This window comes from Scomber japonicus, chromosome 19, assembly GCF_027409825.1.
Source record: "Scomber japonicus isolate fScoJap1 chromosome 19, fScoJap1.pri, whole genome shotgun sequence".
NCBI lineage: Eukaryota > Metazoa > Chordata > Actinopteri > Scombriformes > Scombridae > Scomber > Scomber japonicus.
This window is the reverse complement of record NC_070596.1, coordinates 2,282,849-2,310,431: the sequence shown is the minus strand read 5'-3', so window position 1 is coordinate 2,310,431 and position 27,583 is coordinate 2,282,849. Positions and strand designations below refer to the sequence as shown.

The window sequence follows — 27,583 nt, the reverse complement described above, 5'->3', positions numbered from 1 at the left end:
TTCATCCTGTCTGGATTTAAGCTGTCTGTTCTTCACAAAACTTGGAAGAATCCATTGTGCTGTGCAAAGTACTACATTCAAGGACATTAGTTGTGTCACTTTTCCTGTATCTTATGTGTTTGCATAAGCGTACAGCAGCGCAATACATTCTCCTAGTTTCACACTGATAAACAGAGGCAGGAACATGGTGCGCCAATTAAAGGCAGTGAAGATGACTGTTAGCCAATAAACACGATATGAACAATGCAGGTTTCACTGTGCTTAAAGAACCAGCTTTAAAAATGTTTTATGTGGAAGGAAGTGCATTCAATTAGGGATCGAGAAGGTTTTACTAGAAAAAACTAAATGTAAGGGCAGATTATGAATAAAAATGTACATCTATCTTATTTTCTTATCTTATCTCAGTCTCACTCTAGTCAAAAATGTGCTTTGCTTTTTTTAATAATAGTTTGAGCTTCAATGTGCGCAATGATGTATGTGCAGAGTTTGTTTTCACATTTATCCGTGGAAGAGGGAAAGTTTCTCTTTTCCCTTAAATCTCAGTCTAACAGGTGATTTGTGACATGAAAACTAGTCTGGAGCTTATCATGATCCGGTATGAAACTTGCACAAGTGTGATGTGGAAAGTTGAGGCCTCTAGAGGGCAGCTGTGGCTCAGGAGGTAGAGCGGTCATCCAGCAATCGGAGGATTGGTGGTTCGATTCCCGGCTCCTCCTGTCCACATGTTGATGTGTCCTTGGGCAAGATACTGAACACCAAATACACTTTGCCAACAGTGTGTGAATGTGACATGCAGTGTAAAAGCGCTTTGAGTGATCAAAAAGACTAGATTTACAAATTTATAGATTCTGAATTTTTCTGGAAGAACCAGGTAATTGATCTTGTTTTTGGGAAAGCACACCAGACACAAATTATTATTCAAAAAGAAGCATTTTTTTAAACATATCTGGAGAAAATCTTTAAATTTGTTTTTCACCCAAATGGCAAGCTACCTAGTTTCCTATCTGGCTAACATTAGCACTGACTCCGTCTAGACGGCACATTTCCTTCATAATCAACAGCTCCTGCACACTGTTCATCCTACATTATAGAAAAGAGGGGATCCAGCTATGTCCAAGAAGATGGTCCTAAGTCCAGATGATGAGATGGCAAATGACCAGAGCGTCAAAACTATCAGATAAATTGATCATGAAGCAGTGTAGTGCTCAAATAACAGATGAAGCTGAGCATGGATAACAACATTATTGTGCCTGCCCACACAGATATTTCACCAATCAAATTACAGCATTGTCAGTCAGCACCAAAATGTCACGCCCACTGGGAAAGACCCATGTAGGGGCCGCTGTGACCGCATGTAAAACTTCTTAGCAACAATTAATTTAGTTTCAGTTTGACTTGGACAGATGGACAAAAGGAGTGCCTTTGAATTTCCTCAGCTCATTCATACTCCTGTAATTCTGGACTTTAATAGGCACAAATATGTGGCTTTCCAGCTTGAATTGAGCTTTTTCTGTTCTTTATTTTCTGCTTTTTAAGAGCACCGTGTAAACTGATGATGTAACCTGCAAGCTGATGTTTATTTCTTAAATCAGGCAAACACCATATCCATTCACATAATTTGCCAAAAAAGCAGTGGTGGAGGAGTGTGGACACAGTTTGTTATGTTGCCATAGTAATTACTGATTACATAACACCTGACAAACACTTTCAAAAAATATTCAGTGACTCATCGTATTTGTTTTTAATTGCACGAGATGTTCACAATCTCATGATGTATGATAGCCTTTTATTTGTGGGTTTAAAAAAACCCGCCCTTTGTTTCTAGCAGGTCAGATGGGTGAGGATGATGGTTATGCTTTCAGACGTTTGCTGAAACTCTACTCTGTGGGAGGAGATGCCTATAATTTGTGCTTTTATTTGAGTTCCAAAAGCTTTTCTGGGGGAAAATTTTCAGATGGTTTAACGTCACACTTGCAGCTTTAAATGAACGATATACTAATCAGAAAGTGTCAGGTCTTCTTTTTTTATTTAGTGAAGAAAAGGGGACTGGAGGAGTTATTGTTAATAAAAGTAGGCTGGGATTGTTAGACTTTACTAAAAGACAATTGGCACTAAATTTAATCTTGGCCATGTTTATCATGTTAGAATCACTCAGAGGGCAAAGGCTACCCTGGCGAACGCTCAGCAAACTCTTCATGCAGAGCTTAGCCTCAACAAGGAGGTCCACTTTTCCAAGGCGGGTCAAATCAAACCAATATCTGACATCATTTGTTCCCTCAGCTGTTGAGTTCTTAAACGAGCTGTATGTCTATTTGTTATTGCACATTTAACAAAGGACTGATGGACCATTAGTGCTTTTATATCTCATTTCAACTTTATAATGACATCCACAGTATGTTTATTATATATATTACAGGGTTTCCCGCAGAAAATGTGTTAGTTAAGGTGGTGCTGGTGGTGGGGTGGGGGGGGGGGGGGGTCTTGTCAAAAGCAGGCTATAAGACAGCCACGTGTAAATGGTAAACGCAACTACCCTTAATGGATTGGACAAAATATTAGGAACACCTTTCAATATAATTCAGCCTAATACACCACAATCACTCAATAATGAACATAAAGCAGAATTTACACTTTCTTGTCAAAAAATGTATAAACTTCATAAATGTAGAATTAATAGCAGAGCTGCTGTATTGGATTAAATTAGATTGTACAGGTTAAACCAGTGAGTCTATTTTATATAGTAAACTTATTCTCTGAGCTATATTTTATAGTAATTATATAGTATTATACAGTAGTGATATTCAGCGTCAGTAGCATCATGTTTTTGTTGAATGCCTCACTCTCTCTCTTCAGGTGTGTTGAATGAGAAACATCTGAGTGACTTAAAATTGAGGTTTTGTAACATCAGCTGATAAAACGTACAGCACCGCAGCATTTTACACATTGCACCGCTAATATCACCTGTTTAGTTGGAGCCGTTCATATACTCTGAGCCGGTTAGCCTGAAACTTGTTACTATAGTAACGTACCTGTCTGAGGATTAACGTTGTTAATGTTGACCTCACATGGCGCTGTTTTCATGAGTGTTTTGGGCTCTGCTGTTTTTTTCTGAGCAGGTTCTGCCTCAGATGATGTAGATTTATGTTTTAACCAGCGGTCTGTGTTTGTTTCCTTAAACTTAATATCACTGTTAGCTTGTCTGTATTTGTTTCCTTAAACTTAATATCACTGTTAGCTTGTCTGTGTTTGTTTCCTTAAACTTAATATCACTGTTAGCTTGTCTGTGTTATGCTCGCGGGAGGTACAGAGAGCTACAGGTGTATTCAGGGTCGAAGTCAGACAGTCGGACACAGCGGTTCCGGCCCGCTGCAGACGTTGGTTGGATTTATATATTGTATTTATTTATTTATTCATTTTCTTTTTTTGAAGACGTTAGTTAAGGCGGTAGGCATGTGTTGCTTAGGCAGCCGCCTTAGCTGTAAAGTGCTGTGGGAAACCCTGTATTATTATATATGAAACAATTGTATTAAAAGCAGCATCAGATTTGTTAAAATGTACATTTAGTATTTTTGTATTTGTATTTGTATTTAGTATTTTGGTTTTATATCATTTGAAATGACAATTTGTACCATTTTTTACCAAAAGTAAGACTGAATGCTCCTGAAAATGTCAAATGGTGTAACCACAAAAGAATGATAAATATTCAATATTTTATCACCTACAGTGTATTTAAGTGGACTTATACTAATAATGACTTCATTTAAAAAATGTAAATGGTTCCTGATTGACATGATTAAACAATAGACAACAGATTAAATGTAATATTTAGAACAATTGTATTCTATTACCTTTATTTAATATAAAACATTCTAATGTAAGATCATGCCAAACTAGTTGATATGGTGTTTTATTGAGAATTTAGTGTTTTTAAGCAAGCAAGTTGAATTATTTGGTACAAAGTTTTTATGGTTACACCACTTAGACATTTTTGCCATAATCCTCTAATATATTCTTTCAAAATGGATTAAAAGCAGAAATGTGATGCTGGGTCCACAAAAAAAGAATGTGTGAGAGTTATTCATACGTTTATTTTCACATTTTAACCCTTTAAATTAGCATGACCACATGAACACAAAACAGTGTTATTGACCCATATGTCTTTTTTTTATCATTTATTCTTACTGTATAATGTATCAGTTGTGACGACTTGCAAACCAATTTTCCTCACAGGGACAATTAAGACGGTCCAATCCAATCCAAGATCCACCTTAAGTCTTTATGCCGGACAGTATCACTCACACATTTCTCATTACAAGTCAAAACTCAGCATCTTGACAAAGACAACAGAGAAACTAAGAGGCACTACAGTGCAATAACAACATCATTGCCAATTCAAATCCAAGCAGGATATATTATCATACTCATTTAACTGCCTTCCTGCAAAGTTGAACCATGCCTCAGAGCACATCGTGATGCAGCGGAGCGTGAAACCAAAACCATGATTCTTCTTTTCTTTGTTAAGATTCTTCCTGTATGTGTGTTTTAACAAAAATAAATCCTTGGTACTTTTGTCCTGGCTTTTGTACATCATGCGATCCCGTGTTTTTTCCTTTCCTGTGCTTCATAAAGAGGGATCTGCCCCAGTCTGTGACTGCTCTCCAGTTTGTCTTCTCTTTTCAGCCACACAGTCTGCTCTGATGGGCTTGATAATGACCTACAATACAGTGGAGCTGCAAGCGCTAGGCAGCAGGTATTCAGGAAAGAGCAGTGGGCTATGAAGCGTTTTTCCTGCTGTAGCCCACTCTTCATTCAGACCTGCAGCACAGAGACACTGTGAGTCAGTAATGTGTTACAGATTTGTGACGAAATGATCACATCACAGTTGGGGATCACAGTAACGCTCCGATACTTTGCAGGTCGACTTTTTCGCCGTGTTAAAGGTAATTTAATGGATGGTTGAATGTTTGTAGTAGTAGACCGTGTGGTCTCTGTGCATTCAGTGGACAGTGACTTGCTATTGTTGCTTGCTAAATGGTAAGGCTACATTGAGGAATCAGCTGGTTTAGTTCAGGTTTAGTTCAGAGTTGGACGCTGTGAGAACAAAGCAGTTTCACTAAAAGAACGTGGCCATGCAGTCACTGGGCCTGACATTAAGATACTGTAGCTGTTGATGGTCAGGAAATACCTCCAAACTGTCAGCTGGCTGCTTGTTAAACCACAATATCTCACCACATCATCACATCACAGTTGGTGATGTGATCCCATGCATGCTCCAATACTTTGGGGGTTGACTTGTTTGCCGTGTTAAAGGTGTTTTGATGGAGGGTTGATAGTTTGTAGTAGTAGACAGCGTGGTCTCTGTGGCATGCTAATGTGGCTTGTCTCCTTTTTCTTTGACATTACATGTTAAACACAGATGATGGTGCGGTGGATGGCAGCCATGGTGTATTGCTGCCATGTTTTTGCTCATTTCTTGTGTCTATAATATTCCCACTTTGATCACTTTTCTGAGAGACAAACTTACAAACATAGGTCTTTCTATTCCACCATTCTCTTTGTAACACCACACCACCAGATTTTTGTTTTAACTTGTAGCCTCTGAACCCAATGGACACTGACTCAAGTGACATCACCTGAGACAGTTAATCAGATTTTGCACAGCTCCCTCTGGAGCCACAAAAGGCTTTATATCACATGTTACACGTACTGTATGCAGTAGTATTTCCCAACACCTGGAAACACATGCTGATATGGAAAATCAGTAGAGTTCACCTTTAATGTAGTAACTGAGTTATAGGTCTTTTAAAACACTTCTTCACTTGTCATAAAGTCTTGTTTCATTTATCGTTCTTCTCTGTCTAAGAAAGAAATAAAAGAGTTGTTCATGTTGTTCAGGAGCAGCTCATTAAAGAGGCAGACTTCATAACAACGCAGGAAACACAATAAAACAAGAAGAGTGCAGATCTATGTCAGTTTTCTTGTATAAATACGCAAAGTTTTTGTATATAGTAGTATAGTCATAGAATAGTGTAATGGCATTGTAATGGAGGAACCTGGGTTTGCTTAAGTGTATAAACTTAATAAGGTAACAATTAACGATACGCTGCAATAAGTCAACACTCCATTTTAACATTGTTATTTATTTAGAACATCTTGCTACAACACACCACACACAATAAATCCCCTCTTATCTCCCTTTCCCCGACCAAACAAACAACAGTTGAATCTCACTCAATTGTCCCTCCTGGCTCCCTTACAGTCAAGATGGCAACGAAGCTATAAAAAACAGGGATGTGCTAATTGCATCTTGTGCGTGACTTTTCTGGATCATAACATATCAGGTATGGAATTAATCAGCAGATGCTCAACTTCAAGATGAGACTAAACTTTTCCACGGATGTCAGTTTTTGAGTCACAACAAAGGCCAAAATGTGGCCTGCTACAGACTGATTTTTAGTCTAGCCGATTGCTGGAAATGCCTTTTGCTGTCATAACACATCATGAAATCACATGGACTGCTGAAAAGATGAAAGTGTAAGCTTTATTATAGGCTCATGAGTAATCATATTATGAAAGATTTTTAAAAAATGTGTTAATCACTGCAACCATTGAAAGGTTCTTGAGAATAAATGTGGACAAAAATATCAAGCTGATGGGTCCAGTTCTATGGGAGATTTGCTGCAGATGGATTGGATACACACACACACGACCAAATGCGTATTTAAGTTTGATAGCAGTTCAGTCCTGTAACATCACAAGAAAAGGCAATAAATGTACTTTGCTGCTGTGTTAAAGGAACTTCCTCCATTGTGAGTGACAGCAGACCCCCCAGCACTGTTTGTTAGAGAGTATTGAGTTGGATGCCTTGTTGCTGGGCTTCACTGTGCGTCAGAAGCAGAGAGGCAGGAAGCAAAACTGTACAGCTTTGCAGGCTCTGCACAGCTGAAACACATTACACCCAGCACACATGGGTCTATTAGGATGACATCATCGGCAAATATTTGTTAAGCATTTTGTGTTGTGTTATGCAGATGTAATATTTAGGCTGTAGCTGCCAACACAGCTGATATCATGGACAGCCAGTATATCTCAATGGGATTTGGGTGTAGCATGGTGTGTAACTAGGAAAATGCAAAACACAGAAAAAACTTTTTCAGCTTACTGTTATCAGAGTTTCACTGTCTTCCTCTACATGTGAAAAACACATGTAGATGACTGCTGGATATGTTTGATAAAATGTTTTTGTTGTGTGTTATCTTTGCCCTATTGGTGACATTTCAGAGTCAGCCTACTGTTAATTCCATCCAGCACTTTGACATGATGAAGTGTAATGAACATGTGTGTTATAACAGTGTTATAACAAGCCAGTGTCGAAAGTTCAGCCTTGTGGTTTTGTTTCTTTCATGATTAAAGGCCCAACTAGAATGGTGAGCTTTGAAATTCTGCCAAACACCGCCTGAGGTGCTACCCAATATTTCCACCACTGGTTTCCATCTCATCAGTTGTGCCTTTATAGTTTCACATATTGGCTAAAACACAGTCTGGACACATCTTGTAAATTTGGTGTGTAATCATTAGTGATGAAGGGCTCCCACCCCCAGGCTGTTTTTCCTCCTGGTCCACTTCAAACTTCAGTTCTTTAAAATGTTCAACGATGAAATCATAATTTTTCCACATGTTGTCGGTGTGGGAAATAAAATGATGCTCAGGCTACATGAAAGACGGGAGCGCATCCAGACTTGTCCTTTGTCAATACGCTAAGATAATGAAATTACAATCTATAGCATGGATGACATGTATGAAATAACTGATTAACCTTTGGTGGTGGAGTTAGATCTAAGTCAAGGGTCTAAACACAAAGGTCTGTTCAGATTATACAGTCCTGAGACAACTTTGATCCACCTGACTGTGTACAAGAGCTCAGTTTTGAGGCAGTTTTGTCAGCGAGAAAGCTAGTTGTCCTTACACAGGACATTTGTAAATAAATTTGCGTAACAAACAGCTAATGTATCCACAGACTGATATAGAGTTGCCAGGTGCAGTGCTGAAAAGTGCCAGAACTGGGTGTAAATCCATAAAATCACCAGTGGGCTCTGACTACTACCTGTGTTAATAATGCAGGCTACAGGACAGCATGTGTTCTAGCTTGCTAACAGGCTACAGGACAGCATGTGTTCTAGCTTGCTAACAGGCTACAGGTATACCATAGCTTGCTAACAGGCTACAGGACAGCATGTGTTCTAGCTTGCTAACAGGCTACAGGTATAGCATAGCTTGCTAACAGACTACAGGCATAGCATAGCTTGCTAACAAGCTACAGGAATACCATAGCTTGCTAAAACAATAGAAAACAAAACAACACGCACATCCGCCAGCCAGTTGGGGATGGGTGCTGGACCAAAAAGCAACTAAATGAGAAAAGTCCGCACACCATAGGAGCTCCCTTGCAGATAGAATTTATTTTTTCTCTTTTCTCATACCGTAGCCTTAGAAGGACTTTGCCGTAGCTTTCTAACAGGCTACAGGTATACCATAGCTTGCTAACAGGCTACAGGACAGCATGTGTTCTAGTTTACTAACAGGCTACAGGTATAGCATAGCTTGCTAACAGGCTACAGGTGTACCATAGCTTGCTAACAGGCTCCATAGACCAGGCATGTCCAAACTATTCCATAAAAGGCTTGCAGGATTTTTTTGTTCTCTTTAGCGGCACCATATGGTGATAATTGACACTTCTAATTGACAATTGCAGTTCTTTTGTTGTTTTGCACAGATAACATTAATAAATTGCTCTTAGTGGCTTTTTACTCCCACAGCACTTACAGTAATGTAATGATTGTACTTTACCTGGTTCACTGTCAGCAAACAGCACAGACTGCTAATTTATGGGCATTCATTTCATTTTAGCTCAGTATCAGTTTGTACTACATTTTGCTGTTATTTATGGCTGTGCTGCTTTATCTCCTCTCCTCTCTCTCTGCTCTGAGGAGCATCAAGGGACAGTGTTCAGCTTCCTGTGTGTGTGTGTGTGTGTGTGTGTGTTGCACACACAGCACAGGACAGACAGATACTGTACATACAATAACAGCTTACATAGCCTGTATTATGAGCTGGTTTCCCGGACAGTGATGAAGTCGGGCCATACTGTACAGATGCTTCACTTTTTTGTCATAATAGGCTAACATCGACTACTGCACGCTCTAACATTAGACATTAACCAGACTGAGTATCTGATTGGCTAACCCTGCTGCCCATCAGCCAAATAATATAATAATATAAAGTAATAAATAATATAAAGTTAACATTACATGCAATAACAAAAGAAAAATTGCTAACATTAAATACTTGTAGCCACAAATGCATATTCTCCACATGGATATAACTATTCTTCAGCATATTAAAGTTGGATAGACAACTCTCAATAAAACCTTTAAAAAGCCCACAAACATATTTAAAAAATCCTTGATAGGATCTGTGTCTTCCTGCCGTTTAGTCCTCCTGCCTTCTTGACTTTTCTGCCACAAGTGGATTAAAACACATGTGCAATGCAGATGCTCACGCAAAAACGACACAAAAAGACCAACTTCCACTGCTAAGATCAATTGATTTCCTGTCAACTGTGGAGGCCAAGGTCCAAGATGTCTGCTTCCATGTCCCTCTCAAAATGTCAAAAAAATCAGTTTCCCAGAGGTTTTTTTAAAGTCAGAAAATGAAAAAAGAAAGCAACAAATCTTCATATTGAAGATGCTGAAAAGAATCCTGGGTTTTTGCTTGATGAATTACCGAAATAATGATATTAAGTTACTTACTGGTTATCAGTCAACCTCTGAAATGAGCGTAACACTGATAAAGGTCCTAAATTAGATGTGATGGTCTTTTCTTAATGACAGTGACTGTGTCCAGCTGACTTCTGGTCTTCACCCTGGTCAGAGCTAAAGAGATAAATTGCCTCTCCAGCTGTAACTTTTGACCCTTAAAAGAAAACATGTAACTGTTTTCACTTGTTCAACTAAAGACAAGACATAGCCAAGACAAACAGTAATATCTGTTGCTTCAGACAAGCTGTCCGTCCTTCAGCTCTTGTGTGGACACTGTCCCCTGTGCTCCAGTTGAAAAAGGCTTTGGCTCTTTCCAGTTGAGCAGTTACAGGACTGTTTGGCCTGTGAGCGGGCAGCAGGACCACACACTGAGCAAGATACTGAAAGATGATGTGGCAAACAGTCAGTGGAGCAAAGTGACTCAGATCAAAAGAGACATGTAGAGAATGACAGCTGAGCGAGTCCTGATAGTCGATGAGTGAGGGTGAGCAGAGCAGTGACAGGTAAACCACAGTGTGTCCTTTCACTCATGAATCATCTTCCCAGCGTGAGTGCAGAGGACCAGGCTTCCTTTACCCCTGCTCCATGACCCATGACCTCTCCGGTGCCTGACCCCCTGCGGGGCGTCTCCTTTGTGCTACTGAAGATGTTGCTCACTGCACTGCGCAAGAATTTAGACCTGTGTGTGTGTGTGTGTGTGTGTGTGTGTGTGTGTGTGTGTATTTGTAAAACACTGCTTGCAGCACCAGATTTTATCTTTAGCTTGCATCTGTTGTCAGTTTCTATGCACATGGTGATATTGAATTAATATAGTTGAGAAATCTGATATGCAGCTTATCACTTCTTGCCTGTTGTTCCATAACAAAATAACTCAAATATGATTTAAAAAATGAAAAGTTTTTGGACAAAATGTTTTCATTAATCAAACTCAAAAGCAGATGTAGAAATGTAATTTCACATATTGTCACTACTTTATTGTTATGTTTTAATAAGTGTACACCTCAGCCAGCTGTTGCAGCTCTGCTCTCCTTTAAGACAGCTGGGCTCTACAGAGCAGCATTATGCTAAATAAGCATTTTAAAAATGATGATACCAGTACCAATCCAAGTACCCTTAAAGTGATACTGATACCAGCTGACTACTTCATTCCATACCCATCATGTGAATAGAAGCATTAAATTGCATAAAATGCCATCTAAATGATTTGATTATTTCATAAATGCATTTTGAAAGTCTTCAAATCATTAATATTTATTAAATACAAAATGCTTAAAATCAACATGTGGGTCACAGCATACATCACACACACTTATGAATCAATGTATGCGTGTATGTGTCTACTACACAACTTTCTAATGAAGTGTACTAACCATTTATCTTACCTGAGGTAACACTGTGTGGTGTGTCACTTCAGAGGACATGGGCTTAGTTCCTCACCCGTATCTTTTCTCCATGTGTAAGCGTGTTTAATCATATTATTAGCGTTCCCGTTTTTTCCATATATGCTTTTATCTGGTGTAACAGGTGTGTAGTGGGACGGCTATGGCTCAGAGCGGTCGTCCTCCAATTGGAAGATTGGTGGTTCAATTCCCAGCTTCTCCAGTCCACATGTTGATGTGTCCTTGGGCAAGACACTTAAACCCAAATTGCTCCTGTTGCTGCGCCAACGGTGTATGAATGAGAATGAATGGTTAGTCTCCTCCTGATGAGCAGGTTGGCACCCTGCGTGGTAGCTCCTGCCATCAGTGTGTGAATGGGAGAATGACATGTAATGTAAAGCGCTTTGAGTGGTCGTAAAGACTAGAAAGGCGCTATATAAGTACAGTCCATTTACCATTTACCATTTAGTGTAGACACACTTTAGAGCATTTAGGTGACATCTTGGCTGCTGAACTGCTAAACGTGCTAACTCTAATTCACCATGACTTCACCACCACAGAGGTGGTGCAAAAAGGATCGATTGCAAGTATTGTTTAATGGGAGACACATCAATGCTACTTTGTATCGATTGGTTTCGGTCGATACATTAAAGGTATTGAGTACCGATAACCAGCCATAGTGATTATTATGAGGGACTTCCTAAGCTCCAATGCTCATAATCATTAGCAAAGCAGCGTAGAGTAACATTCAGCAGCCCCTCACTTTTACACCATGTAGTGAGTGTGTGAGTCTGTGTGTGTGTACACTGGAGGAGTTCAGCCACAGTGTTGAAGTGTGGTTAAAATGTTAGATGTCTTTTAGAGAAGTGATGTGCAAACTGGTGTCTGTTTGTGAAGGAGGAACCTCCACTCTGTTACACTGCTATTACAGTGGACTTTCATTAGTGTGTTTAGTGTTTGTATAGTTCCGGCAACTACAACCTGGATTTGCTTTTCTCCAATATGCAATTAGACAACATTTCAGTGTTTCCCACACATAGACTAATTCGTGGCGGTGCGCCACAGATTCAACACCGGCCGCCACATATTGCGTTTCGTTATTAATTTTTTTTTTTTACGCTAATTAAAAAATACGCATCGTATTTGTTAAGCTGCATTTCCTTTTTCCTTTCTCTGCTCTCCCTGCGTCTCTCTGTCACTCACGCGTCTCTCTCACATAGCTCACACACACAGCCCCCCCGTCGGCCGGTTTACCGAAACCAACCCCCCCCCCCGGCGGTCGCCGGACTACCACCACACATTGCCTTCAGATCTGTGGGAAACACTGCATTTGACATTTGAGTATAAGTGTGCATTTGAATAAATATAAGATTCAGATTGATATCAGTAGTAATAGATACAGGTCTTAGTTTTAGACAGTGCCTTGCATTAATCAAGGCACTTTTGATAAATCTATGATTATGAATTAATCAATAAATCAAGCTTTTTATATATAAAGCATCTTTTATACAGGTTCATGTAGGACAAAGTGCTTCACAGTTGATTGACAAGCTGATAAGACAAAGTGTAGACAGTGTAGACAGAGGACAACATAAAGAAAAGGAATAAAAACAAATAATAATTTGATACCAATGCACACAAGAGAAAATAAGAATGATAAAAATGTAAAAAATATATGAAATGGTAGAATAAGAGAAAAAAGTTCGTTAAAACCAAAAATGTGGAAAATGTGATTTTGTACATTTGTAGTTAACTACAATAAGATGAGATATTCACAGGGTTAATTGTATCCATAGCAACACGTTTCATAGGGTCTTCCACCAAAGTAGCTGGCCGTGAACCATCAGGTCTTCTGACCTAAACAACAAAACAGGCCATTTGTCTTTGCCTCCTAGAATGACCCACTCTCACCTCACTGTTTAAAAGAGGTGTTTGGGCTTTTTGGTTTTATCCAGCAGTGGTTGAAATTCTATTACTAAATACAAGTTTTGCCTTTTCTGTTACTTAACAATCTTTCATGTGAATGGTAAGTTGTAATGCCTGGTTGAACAGGATGTATTATAGTCACAGGACATAACACAATATCTTTTAGCTGCAGAACCTTCCCAAACATGTTGTATAATTTCAAAAGTAGTGATGTAATCTGCTCTTTTGGATCTCAGTCATACTAATAGTTGTTTTACCTCTAACAAACATATAAACATACTATACATCAGTTATGAACACAACAATTTTATACAGTGAAGAAATTCCTGTCTTTGAGGTTTGAGCATCACTCCTGTCTTCTTTTTTACAAAAACAAAAGTCATGCTTGAGTCTCCATGATTAAACAATGAAGGCAGAGCAGCCAGACTGTAACAGAGAGATAAATGGAGTGTATTGAGAAGTGCAGTGGTTTGTGAAGTGTGTGTGTCATTATTCACAGACGTAGGAAGAGAAAAGAGAAGAAACATTTGGTTCATCCAGCTTGTGTTTATGTCAGTGGTTTGAATCATGAGGATTTAAACACATGGAAGTATCTGTGCCCTGCTCTGTCTACTCTCATGTGGTAAACCTGCTGTATTATGTTGTAACAGGACTGGTAAGACAGCTGTCAGGATTCTATTACTTCATTGCATCATGTTCAATTTCCTAAAACCTGAAGATACAATTGATATCTTTGACCTCTCACTCCTCCAGCGTGTGATTACACACTAGCATTTGTAATATAACACAAGATCTTGATAAGATCAAACAGAACAGCTGAAGTTTGTATCCAGTTTGGATGCAATTCCAAAGCGCCAGCAAACAAACCAGCAGGCAAACAAACCAGCAGGCAAACAAACCAGCAGGCAAACAACAGCAGTAACGACAAAAACGGTTTCTTGAACGGTTCACATATAAATATGGATGCACAGTGTCCTGGATGCTAGAGCATATTCTAATGTATGAAGAAGAAAAAATGAATTTCAGCTGATAATGGCTCAATGGATGATGGATGTGTCCAGAGTTAAAATGACCCTAGAGTGTTTTCACACATACGTTAATTTCAATGTCTTTTTCTTGTTTGGCTCACATCGTGTGAAAGCTATCAATGAATCAAAGCCAAGCTCCAACAGTCTTGTTGTGTGAAAATGGAAGGTTGTTTTAGTCCAGACCTCCTTTAAATATAATGAATGTACCAAGTCTGACCCCTCATCTGTAAATCTTTACACTAATAGCAGGAATGCCACACAATGTTCCATTTACAGTCTTTATTGGACTAAAGAAGCTTCTCAAACATATGCTCACATACAAGTTATAAAACTACATTTATTCATTTCAAATCACATACCTGAATACAGATTATAAACACATAAATGCTTTTCATCACTGCAACAGAGCAACACACACAACTTACATGTTACTGTAATGCTCTTGCCTTTATTTTCTCCCATAAATGCAAAATGAAGTGAGTGCTGTCCCTTCTGAGCTACCGTACATGCACACAGTGATATAACCATAGCACGTAGCCAGGTGCTGGTCTGCCTGCCAAAAAAAAGAAACGGTGCAAAGTCGTGGTGGATTTTATATATAAATATATATATATTTTTATATAAAGGTAGGCACATTACCCCCAACGCTGATGATAGTACATGTGAACTTTTAGCAAGAGTTCAAATAGTGTTATATCCACAATTTACTGAACCTAGGAACTAGACAGCAAACCCAGATCTTTATAAATGCTTTGTTTTTTTTGTGTAGTATAAAAGATATTTAAAGGGTAACTACACACTAATTCACTTTTTTACACTGTGCACATGGTCACATAGGTCGACATATGATGTTATTGCAGGTGATTTTACCAACAATACACATATTGTGTGTAAAAACAACTTTTCCTGCTCAAAATGAACAGTTTCTTTCTGCTGGGATTTCAAAAATTCAGTTCAGCTTAATTCTCTGTTCCTCCTTAATTGTGATGTAATAGGCAAGGATCAGAGCTCTCTTTCATATATCAGCTGCATGCGCCAAGTATAAATATCAGAACACTGGCTCACCACATCCTTAGTTTGTGCCTTTCACACAAAGAGGCTACTCATTAGAAAAATGAATTGAACTTTTATGAACTGAAAAAACAACGTATCCACACCCCAAAGCATAGCCTGCTTTATCATCTATTTTACACAGCGCTATGCTGAAGCCAAGACTTGAAACTAGCAAGTGAGACCATAAACTTATCAGGAAACCGTTTAATGAGATAATAGACTTTCTCAAAGGCTCAATCCAAAACCAGTCCCTGTCCACTACCACCTCACCACCAAGTGTCACTCCAAATCAATTAACACTCACAGCTGTGGAGAGCACTCCTAATGAAGGGGGAGGGTGTATATTGATTTATTATGGACACCTTTGCTGCTATACTGGAACAAGGAAGCAGCTGTCACCATAGCGATGAAGTGCTATTTCATACTTAACGCAGCCTTATGAGCTGCTTTGTCTTTTTCACTGCCCTGGTGAACACATAACATCTAAAACCATGAGAATCAATCAATTAATCAATCTTTATTTGTATAGCGCCAAATCACAACAAAGTTATCTCAAGGCACTTTACACATAGAGCAGGTTCTAAACCGAAACTCTTCAGGTTTTAACTTTAAAGAGACCCAACATTCACACATGAGCAACAGTGGCGAGAAAAAACTCCCTTTTAACAGGAAGAAACCTCAGGCAGAACCAGACTCAGAGAATGAGACATGAGGTATCTTTGACTTGTTATAATTTACTTCTATGCTGGCATTTGTGAGTTTGGTACAAGTCAAGTGACCACAGGGACAAGGTGATATTGTCCTCATTTTTGTTTTATCTTCTCACACCACACATGCTGAGAGTAAGTTTGAGAGTGTAAAGATTGTGTGGAAAGCAAAGGTGTGCTCGATCTATTCTGTTACCTGTTACACATGCTCATCCCTTTAGGATGACCGTAAGCCCACACTGATGCACACACTTACACTGCATGCTACTTTGATTGGAAAAGCCCTCAATGTGGCGTACCTCAACATGAACGTGCAAATGAAGGGGGGGGAGGGAGGGGGGGGGGTAGGGTTGGGTATTGTTTAAAAAATGACAATAACAGTACCAAACTAAGTACCCTTAAAGTAATACTGATACTAGTTGAGTACCTCATCTGTCTGCTCTGTCTTTTATCTGGTGTAACAGGTGTGTAGTGTAGACACACTTTAGAGTGTTTAGGTGGCATTTTAGCTGCTGAACTGCGCACTGACTCTAATTCACCATGACTTCACCACCACAGATGGGTTGTAGCTGCTATGGTAATGGGCCAATCACATGTCGCACTGATTTTTGGGTGATTGGTTGTCACATAATCCATACAAATAGTCATATTTTGTAATTCTGGGCACAAAAAGTATCGATTGAAGGTATCGTTTGACGGGTGAGATTTCAATGCTTGGTATCGATTTATTTCGGTCCATACCTTAAAGTAATCAAGACCAATACTCAGCCCTAGTGAGGGGATAGGGGCTGGTTTTAGGGTTGGGCAATAAATTGATATTATATCAATATTGTGATATTTTATAGATATTGTCTTAGATTTTGAATATGGTAATATGGTGATATATAATATGTGTCTTTTCCTGCTTTTAAAGGCTGCATTACAGTACAAATGTAATTTTCTGAGGTTAACAGACTGTTCTATTATCTGCCTTTATCCACTTAGTCATTATATCCACATTACTGATGATTATTTATCAAAAAACTCATTGTGTGAATATTTTATGAAAGCACCGATAGTCATCCTTACAATATTGTCACAATATCAATATTGAAGTATTTGTTTGTCTGTGATATTTGATTCTGCCCATATCACCCAGCCCTAGCTGGTTTGCATTGGGCCATAAACTTCCATTCAATCAGACCTCTTTATAGCCAGTGGAGAGGGCCTCTGCTGGCCATTAGAGAGATTACACCTTTAATTCACTTCCACAATGGCTTCATTTTTCAGACCCAGAGCTACCTGATTGGTCCTGTGTGTCTTCTACTGCATTTTTTAAATATGCTGGGATGTAGTCCACTAGCGGAGTTTGACTTTACTTGTTAAAACATCTTTATATATGCATGATTAATATGAACCATGGTAATGTCATAATTAGATTCAGATTCTTGGAGCCACGATTCAATTTAGAATTGTTTCTTGATTCAAAACTGATGTTTTTGACTCTTACTCCATTGCACTGAGTACCAAACCATTGACTCATGTCTTTAATCCACTGAACTGCAATACAACGCATAACTGACAGTGAAGCTAACAGGTAATGATGAAGGTTACTGTCTGATGAAGAGGAAAAAACAGAAAAATGTGTGAGACAAAAAAAGTGAACTGCATTGAAGTGGAAGCATCTTTCGGTCTTCTGCCTGTGTCATTTACTGACCAACATCACTGCTTCAGTGTTTTCTGTAAAAACACATGTTGGGGTGTGTGTGTAATGGAGTAAGAGATGGGAAAAGAGTATCAGCATTGGTGAGCAGTCTGCAGAAATAAGACAGACTTAAATTTTCTAAAGTGCTGCAGTGTGTGTTTGTTGGTCAACTCTTTTGTTAGTGCTGGAGTTCTCTGCCTCACTATCATTAATCTGTGGATGATGGTGTATGAAGTATTCATTGCAGAGTTATTAAGTTCCTCAATCCAAACTTCACCTAAACACTTTTTTAAAGATCAACTAGATGATAAATCCAGTGTTGTGTGAGTTCTACCTTTTTCATTCCATCAACATAAATATTATCAGTTATCAGTCAGCAACAGTGTTTGGATTTTCACTGATCCATTAGAAAGTGAAACAGCAGTGGCGATTACTCATTCTGAAGTAAGAGAAAAGTGCTGATTACACAAAGTATTCTCCCATAATATTACAATATAATATGTTTTTCTTCCTGTTTTTACCTGTCAATCATCGGTATTGATTGAAAAGATCGTAAAAAATATCAGGCTTAGTCATTTGCAGCATGACCTGATGTGATTTTTCCATGTAGCTGCCATGATCCAGGATGACATCACTGTCTAATGAGGGAGCTACTTGTCAGTCCAAATGATTTCATGCTCACAGCTCTCGCTTCATTTGTAATTCTCCAGTGCGAACATGAAATGACCAGAACACACCAGATCTACTGAACTACAGGTGTGAAAGTCATCCAGATGTCCTGAAAACAGGAGTGATGAAAATCTGTTCTGATTTGTTTTGTCCTTCAGTTTCTATTTTTATGTGTCAGGAAAAATGACATCATGTCTTCGCTCTGGTTCATCTCCAGAAACTGTCAGTAATCACTGTCTTATCCTAGCACACTCTCTTATTTTGAGTTTGAGGCTTGAAGTTCACTCATGTTGTCAGTTTTACAGTCTTACCAGTCATGACATCCCGTCCTCAGACCATCTCTCTTTTGTCTGTTGTCTCCTTCACTCACTGTAAGCCTTATCACTACTGGAAAGATGCTGCTTCATCCAACAACAGAACATCTAGACCTGACATCAGCTTGTGTGTGTGAGAAGCTGTTATTAAAGGCAGTAAAGTTTGATGCAACATACCGCTTGAGTCAGTGGAACTTATTCCTTCCAGTCATCATAGTGCCTCTCGTGTCTGTTGAGCATCAACTTCCATAAATCTCAAAGCTGGATCTCGTGTCATTTTATAGCATCTTCGAATCTAAAGATTTTTTTTTTGTGTGGAAAATTTGCCTCCTGTCAGAATGAAATGCCACTAAGCATTATAGGACAGTCATTCTAAATGCTACTGGCATTAATGAATATGCTGTGATGTATGCCAACATTTCGGTGCACTGGTTCAGTCAGCACAGGTGCAGTACGGGTGTGCGTCTCAGTTTTATTAGAGTCCTATAACTTTTATGAATGCACATTCCCCAGCATGTCCATCTGTGCCCTCTGGTCTTTTCCAAAGCCCTATAAAATACTACGTCCTCCCCTGTTTTCCACATCCTATCTCTGCAGACATATCCACAACCCCACCCACCCCCATCTTAAACTGCAGAGTCTAGAACATGCTTGTCAAACTCATTTTAGTTCAGGTGCCACATACAGCCCAATTTGATCCCAAGTGGGCCAGACCAATAAAACCATTACATAATAACATATAATAACTTAAATATAATATGCAATAAACCATTTAGGGGCAACTTGGTAAGAGATAGTGATAAACTCTTTCCAAGGGAACTGAGGCAAATTTTTCCTTCAAATCTGAATCACATTGCAAGTCAGTTATCTCAAGTCGGACGTCTGCGGGACAATCAGAGGCCTTGACTGTGAATGGAGAGTAATGATAAGAAAAGAAAAAACAGTGTGCTTTATTGAAAAACTGGAATTACTACAATTTTCATATTAACTTACTAAGTTATCCAGTGGGCCAGATTAGAAGCCTTGGCAGGCTGGTTCTGGCCCAATGTTTGACACCTCTGGTCTAGAAGATGTAGCATGAATGCTAAAGATCACACTCATTTAGAATGTGTCTTCCAAGTGTTAAAAGAACACTATGAATACACCAAAATGTGAGACCATAACTTAGTGATGGGAAAACAACATATTGTGGAAGATAAGTCATTACAGCCATTACACTGATCACTGCCTGAAGATGAGCTTCTAGTTTCAAACACATAAACATGCAATGTGTAAGATTTATCTGTCCATGACGTTTCAGTACAGTGGAAAATAGTTTTATACGTGATTTACTGGCATCAGGCTTGTGTTAAAGTTTCTTTGGAGAGTGGAGGAAACATTATTCTGTTGAAGTGAGAATCACAGTGAAAATGTAACGAGCAAAAAAATAGTCATAAGATAAATTTGTAATACCTGATTTTTGGTCAGGTGGGGGCGGTCAACACAAATAGAGAACACAACACTGACATATCGCCAGTTTTTAAGTTGATATGTTACTTGTAAGCAAACTGTTACTTATTTCCTCTGTCCATCTGGTGAATGCAAGTCCAATATTCACTCTTTTTTAGTTCTGTTTTTGCTTTCTAATAACTCCTGAGGGACATATTTGGCTCTTGAGCCGATAATTGCTCCACTATTCCACTATGTTCACCAGCTACAGGTTTTTGGCACGAAAAAGAAAAGCAACGCCATGAAGGCGCCGAGAGTGAAGCAAAACAGTAGAGTTTGCAGCCGGACTGCTAAACAATAAGCTGAAACTCGTTTGAACATGAGCTATAGAGTTGCGTGATGATTCTCTGTTGGTCCAACACTATAAGACACACTTCTCACATTACACAGTCACTTTATATACATTGTTATTTCTAAAAAATATACACAATAGCTGCTTTAAATCAGCAGCCTGTCAGCAGCCTGTTCAGTCCAACATACATTGCCTCAGGGATTGTGTCTTCCCCCTGCAGCTGCACTGCACTGACATATACCTGATTCCTGTCCTTGGACTTTAAAGGAACCCTGATATTTTTGGGAAATAAGCTGTTTGCTGATGACTGTGCTCATCTGAATGTGTTCTGTAGAGATCTTGGATTTGTTTATCAAAGTTTAGCACTTTGGAAACAAGGACAACCTGTCCTACACAAAACAGATGATCCCCTGACTTCCATACACCATAGAAGCACAATGTCAAGTGAAATAATACAGGCCTCACAAGAAGATAATAAGGAATAAGGTTTCAACACTTGGTAAAATTTGATCTTGTATCACCTTGTTAACAATCCAGCCTTTTTAGCTCAGCTTCATAGATGTGATAATACTGTCACACTTACATCAGCGTACCAGTAACAATGCTTTAATGTTCGAGAGGCATTTTAATCACTTTGATACGATCATGGATGACTGTGCTATCGTGCTTTAGAGCATTTGACCATCACATGAGGCATGCAGTGGCCCGAAGGAAGAACTGAGGTAATGGGTATTTTCACCCGCAAACCTCTATGATCTTAATCCCATACAGACCGTCTGCCTGCTCCTGCATCAGTAAAGATTCCAGCATCTCTTACCTACTGTTAAATGATCCATAAGTGTTAAGGTTATAGGAGCCAAGTGCACATTAAAATCCTGGGTAAATGTTTTAGTAGGAGCCATGTAAGTGTTTTTTTTCTTCATGGTACTACATCCTAAGGCAGAGAGCTTTAGGTTCATGGCATGATGATGGCTGCTTGACACATCATCCTAAATATGAGATGTTCCCTGTGCTAGAGATGACAAACTGAGGATGTGGTTCTGTAGAGCCTCTACATCTGCATTGATCAAATTGCACAGGTACAGTTAGAAGAGAGAAACAAACTGTGGAAACCTGCTAATTTTATCATCAACTGCATCAGAAAGAGCACAGAGCTCAATGTTCTGCTAGAAACCCACAATTTAAACTAAGAAAACATGAATAACAAATCATTAAAACATTACAGAACATATCTTCAATTGTAATTTAACAAAACTGAACTCAGGGTCCACTTGCTAGCTGCTTTCTGAAGCGTTTAAACATGTCATGGTGTGTTATCTCTTCCCAGTGAGGAGGGACAGCAGACATTTATCACATACCTTGGAATCCACATCTCTCCAATTATAAATGAATTATTCAAACAAATAAAAAACAGTCTGGAAAGATGGAATAAATTACCACTATCTCTAATTGGCTGAATTTCAACATTTAAAATGAAAATTCTCTTATAAATAAATGATCTCTTTGTTTATGACCCCTGTCACCCGCCCTCGGGCTGGTTCTCCTTTCTTATTAGTGCAGTCACTAAATTCTACTGGAAATACCAAAAACCACAAGTTAAACTATCAACCCTGTAAAAACCTAAAAAATACATTTGGGGACTTTGGAGCTCCAAATTTCTTCTGGAATCCATCAAAACCAATCCTTAAAAACTAACACCTGCAAAAACAGCTCTATCAGCACCACTCTAACCACATCGTGGAAGTCAAATGAAAGCCTCTCTTTATCTATCCATACTCCATAATGACATATTTCCATGTTTCTAATCAATAAGGAAACTCTTTCTTTTCTCAACCTGGATTGAGAGAGGAATAAACAGCGTGGGAAAGCTGTGAAAGTGGTGGTTTGCTCATGATTGACCACATGCAAAAAAAAATCTAACATACCAGACAATTGCTACTTCCAGTATACCCAGTTAAAAGAAGTCATTCCAACTGATATTAATTGGTAAAGCAAATGTAGTAACACATTTTCTATTACATGCAATTCCAAAACCAATTAATACAGTATAAATTCCTTCATAGAACCATCATTACTACCCCCAAACTTTACCACATGGACTTTAGCCAAACTAATATATGCTCATATCCAACATCAACAGATGATTATATTCATGCCTTCTGGCTGTGCCCACACGTCCACAATTTGTGGTTGGAGGTCATGAGCAGGCTACTTAAGATCCTTAGCCTCGCCATCCCCATATGTACTATTATTACATTACTTGGCGATGTCTCTACATTACATATAAACTAACATCTCCAACCATTCATATTAATGTCACTAACATTGCCAGAAAGGCCATATTACTGAACTGGAAAGACAGAACCAAGGTATCATAACCCACTGAGTCAATCTACTAGCAAACCATTCAAATGTAGAAAAACTTAAAGCACCTTTTGAAAAACACCATTAAATACTACCAAAACACCTGGTCCTTTGTGCAATACCTTCAACATTGATTTCTCTTTCACAGATGGCTCCCAACATAAATTTAGGTTTTACACTTCAATTTAACTCGTTTAATTTAACTATCTTTTTGTTTTTGCTGGAACAAACCTACTTTCTTGTAGGTTTGTCTGTTTTTCCATCAACCCTGTTTGATACCTCAAGGTATTTGTCTGGTTTTGTCCTACAATGTCATGCCTGTCTTTTTATGTCTTGTTTCTCACCATTTATACATAAATATCTATGTACCGAAAATGATGGGTATTTTTTCTGGTACTGTGTTCCTTTGTTGTACTATACTTAAAATTGTGTAATTCTGTATTCAAAAATATGTAATTGAAGAAACAAGCGAATAAACAAGTCTAAAACTAAAATGTAACTTTGCATAATTAAGTATCTAAATTTAAACTTGAGAAAGTTGTTGGCCTGTATTTTCTGTACTTGCATCACATTTCTAAATACAGTCTATGTATTATTTATAGATGTCTGTATATATGTTCTGTTGTCTGCTGGGTGGCTGTGTCTCAGGAGGTAAAGCAGGTCCACTAATCCAGAGATTGGTGGTTAGATCCCGGCTCCTCCAGTCTGCATGTTGAAGTGTCCTTGGGCAAGATACTGTACCCCAAATTACTCACGAAGGCTGTGCCATCTGTGTGTGTGTGTGTGTGTGTGTGTGTGTGTGTGTGTGTGTGTGTGTGTGTGTGTGTGTGTGTGTGTGTGTGTGTGTGTGTGTGTGTGTGTGTGTGTGTGTGTGTGTGTGTGTGTGTGTGTGTGTGTGTGTGCGATTAGGCACCTCGCATGCCAGCCCCTGCCATCAGTGTATGTGTGTGTGAATGGGTGAATGTGGCTTGCGGTGTAGAGCGCTTTGAGTGGCCAGAGAACTAGAAAGGCTCTGTATAAATGCAGTCCATTCACAATTTAAACAATGTTATATAACTATAATTTATTATAAATGGTTATTAAAGTCATCAGGAAACCAAAATTAACCATTCTTCATCTGTCATATTTTGGTTAACATTTCAAGAAAGGATGCTGTTGAGTCTGAGAGTCTCTGTCTTAGTTTTTCTTTTTTCTTCTTCTTCTTTTTCTTTTATGGGACCACAAATTGATGTCGTCAACATGTGGTCAACATCTAAAAGATGATTTGTCACTTGTAAACAAAGCTGCCAGCTTTGCCCTGGTATAGAACATGTAGATACAAGTTTCATTGAGTGCTCACTAATTATATTAAGACGTGAAAGCGACCCACCTTCCCACAAGAACAGTGACCCTTTGCTGTGGTTACCTCCCACTTGGGTCATTATCTTGCTGGAGGATGAACACCTGACTGACTAGGTGTAGACCACTGCAGAATGCTGTGGTAGCCATTTTTTGAGTCAAGTCACTAACTCTGGAGGCAAAAGAACCCCAGAGCATCACACCTCCTCCTCCAGGCGTTTATACAGATAGAGAGTTTGTGACACCTGTAGGGGTAGCTTGCAACAACTTTTAAGATTTGCTGTGAATTGTTAGAGCAGGGTGATCTCGATTTACAGTCGATCTTCGTTCCTACCCTCACCTATGGTCATGAGCTTTGGAAAGAACAAGATCGCAGGTACAAGCGGCCGAAATGAGTTTCCTCCGTAGGGTGGCTGGGCTCTCCCTTAGAGATAGGGTGAGAAGCTCAGTTATCCGGAGGGAGCTCGGAGTAGACCTGCTGCTCCTCCGCATCGAGAGGAGCCAGATGAGGTGGCTCGGGCATCTAATCAGGATGCCTCCCTGACGCCCCCCTGGTGAGGTGTTCAGGGCACGTCCCACCGGTAGGAGACCCCGGGGAAGACCCAGGACACGCTGGAGAGACTATGTCTCTCGGCTGGCCTGGGAACACCTCGGGATCCCCCAGGAAGAGCTGGACAAAGTGGCTGGGGAGAGGGAAGTCTGGGCTTCCCTGCTTAGGCTGCTGCCCCCGCGACCCGACCCCGGGTTAAGCGGAAGAGGACGGTAACGGTAACAGTTAGAGTATAACTAGATCGTAACATTTTCTCATTTTACATTTTTTGGTAACCTAAACATTAAGATCAAATCTGATTTATCTGCATTCTAGCTAGATTGCCTCTGTTCTTTTCCCATGTATCACTACATCAGTAAACAATCTGTGTAGATACAGTAGCTCCTACAGGGTCCCTCCTCTGTGATAATGGTACACTGAACACTCAAATGAACCTCAGGTGTCTCATGTGAGATACTTGAAACCGTTTCCGTCAAGTAAGTTCTGGGTAAAATTTAGGCGGCAGGAACTTTACAGGAATGTTCTCTTACTCGGTCCTCTCAGCTGGTCTCTGGAGGTGATCTAATCATTCTGCAAGTTTCCATTCTCTCGTAATCATTTTATTTTGGCGCTTTCTGTTGTTCAGTTCAGTTCAGTTCAGTTCAGTTCAGAGCTTTATTGTCCCTTGAGGGGAAATTTGGTTTGCAGTGACAGTAACAAAAAACAACTAACACAACATCCATAAATAGATAAATAAACAGTGACATAACAAACATCATCTCAGCATACAGCACAACCAAACTTGATAAGAACAATCACAATCTGAATAAAAGTAGAAATGTTGTTTAGGGGTTGTACAAGTTAACTGTATTGATTGCACGTGGAACAAAGGAAAATTTGTACCTATTTGTTGGTGCTGGAGGCAGCCTAAATCTCCGTCCAGACGGCAGAGGAATGAATTCCTCCAAAAGTGGGTGATCAAAGCTTGGCAAGATTGACCGTGCTTTCTTTAAAACAAGCCTGTCAAAGATCTCTGATAGAGAGAGCTGCTGCATGCGAGTTACCTTACTGGCTTCTTTCACAATTTTGAACAGACGAATTTTGTTGTTGTTGTTGACGTCACATCCCACTTTAAGTATACCCAATCAGCACCAAGTCAACCGCAAGCCCCACCCAGGAATTATTCGGGGCTGCATGGACTACATACCCCAAGGTAGAGACTCGTTTTGCCCCCGTAAAAGTGCTACGAGATTGTCCTTCAGGGACGGTTCCTGCTATGGAGACGCACCAACGGTCAAGGGCCCCGTAAAATGACCCCAACGTTCCTGCAGTTGAAACGGTCCTATGGATTTAATCCAGACATGACAAAATGACAACTGTAAATGGGGCCATAAAGAACTGACACGTAGTTTCAGTACATAGTGTTTTTATGTATGGTGGACAGTACACACATTTGAATATCACAAAGCAGTGGCTCTGTATCTAAATGACAATTTGACCACATGCTAGTTGGAACCTAATGGGAGAAGTTCAGATTGCATAGCAGAAAATGAGTGAATGACCAAATGAGGGTCAAAGGTATTTAAATCTACACAGTAACCTTAAATACTAGTTTAATTCAGTTTTTAATATATTATTATAGTATTATTATAATATCATTCCGCCTTCAGATCTGTCGTCCCTGGCAAGTGTCCTGGTCAGATTCAAAGCAGGGATGTTACAGATAAATGGATACATGGTATGCATTTAACACCAGCAGGCTACTGTCAGGCTCCACATTCTCTTGATGAATGACTTAATAAAAAGCCTAGTCTGTCATTAAATTCATGTGGTGGACCACCCTGCTCCGTGGAGCGGCCCTAATAGACTTTAATCGGTGAGGTTTCAGTGGAAACGATGGTGTCCAACAATGCTCCCAAAAATGTGGTTTTCCACCCCAGCAGTCATGGACCAACACTGAGTATTTCTTTAGTTTGAAAAGTGGCAGATGTTGAGATATTAGAAGCAACAAGGTGCAGGAATATTGGTATTCTTGGCATTTACATTCTTTTATCAGTCAAGTTTTGATTTGTAACTGTTAGTTAGACACATCTCAGCTGCTGGAGCATCTGCCTCCATGTGTTTGTTAAACACATTCCCATCTGAAGGTGTAATATGTTGAGATTTTACAAAATGATTTGGAAAATAGTGTCATCACTTGTCAAATACAGAATATAACATGAAACATGCTGTTCTTATCTCACTGGTGTGAACGTCTGTACTTGTGTGTGTCAGTGTGCATAATGCTTTAACATGTGTGTATAATTAAAAAACAGAATACACTACATTACAAGCAGTGTACAGTGGTGAGGATGAGGGTGAGTTTCCAGTCTGGCATTTAGCAACAGCAAGTACAGACTAATTAAGACAAATTGTAGGAAAGTTGGTGACTCAGCAGATATTTTCCAGGTTATTTTTTGACGTTCATGATGTGCTCTGTTTTTTTTCCTCCTGTCCTTGGTAGTTGAAGCCAGAATGTAGACATGCAACCCTTCTACTTGTATAAATAGTCATCATGGTAATAAACGATAATGTGGTTTTGCAGAGACATGCTTTGGCATATTCAAGCTATAAAGAAAAATCCAAGTGAGGATCCAAAGCAAAAATTTTATAAAGTATTAGAAAGGTATAATGCATGTGTTCAATACCTGCAGACGGTGGTCTTTGTAAATTATATAGCAGCTTAGTCCTTCATCACTTTGGTCCAGAGAAACACAAAGTAAGAGTGTAAAGAGTGTAATGAACATTTCAACCTCTGAGGAGTTACATTTAATTAGATTATATTCTTCACGCACTTTTATCCTAATGTCTTGCGCTGCTATTGAAATATAAAATCAGCACACTATCTTTGGTTGTGAATGTTCTCAAACATAAACCATATATCTTTTAAAACCTGATATTTCCACTTTGAATTGAATGTGTAACATCAGTAGTCCATAAGGAAGCATTTTGGCT

At 39.2% G+C, this 27,583-nt stretch overlaps 1 protein-coding gene across 3 annotated transcripts in view; it reads left to right on the top strand.

Moving 5' to 3' along the window:
- The window catches only part of LOC128379726 (ras-specific guanine nucleotide-releasing factor RalGPS1-like), a 152,676-nt gene that overhangs the window by 92,034 nt on the left and 33,059 nt on the right, over positions 1–27,583 (top strand). The window lies entirely within an intron of this gene.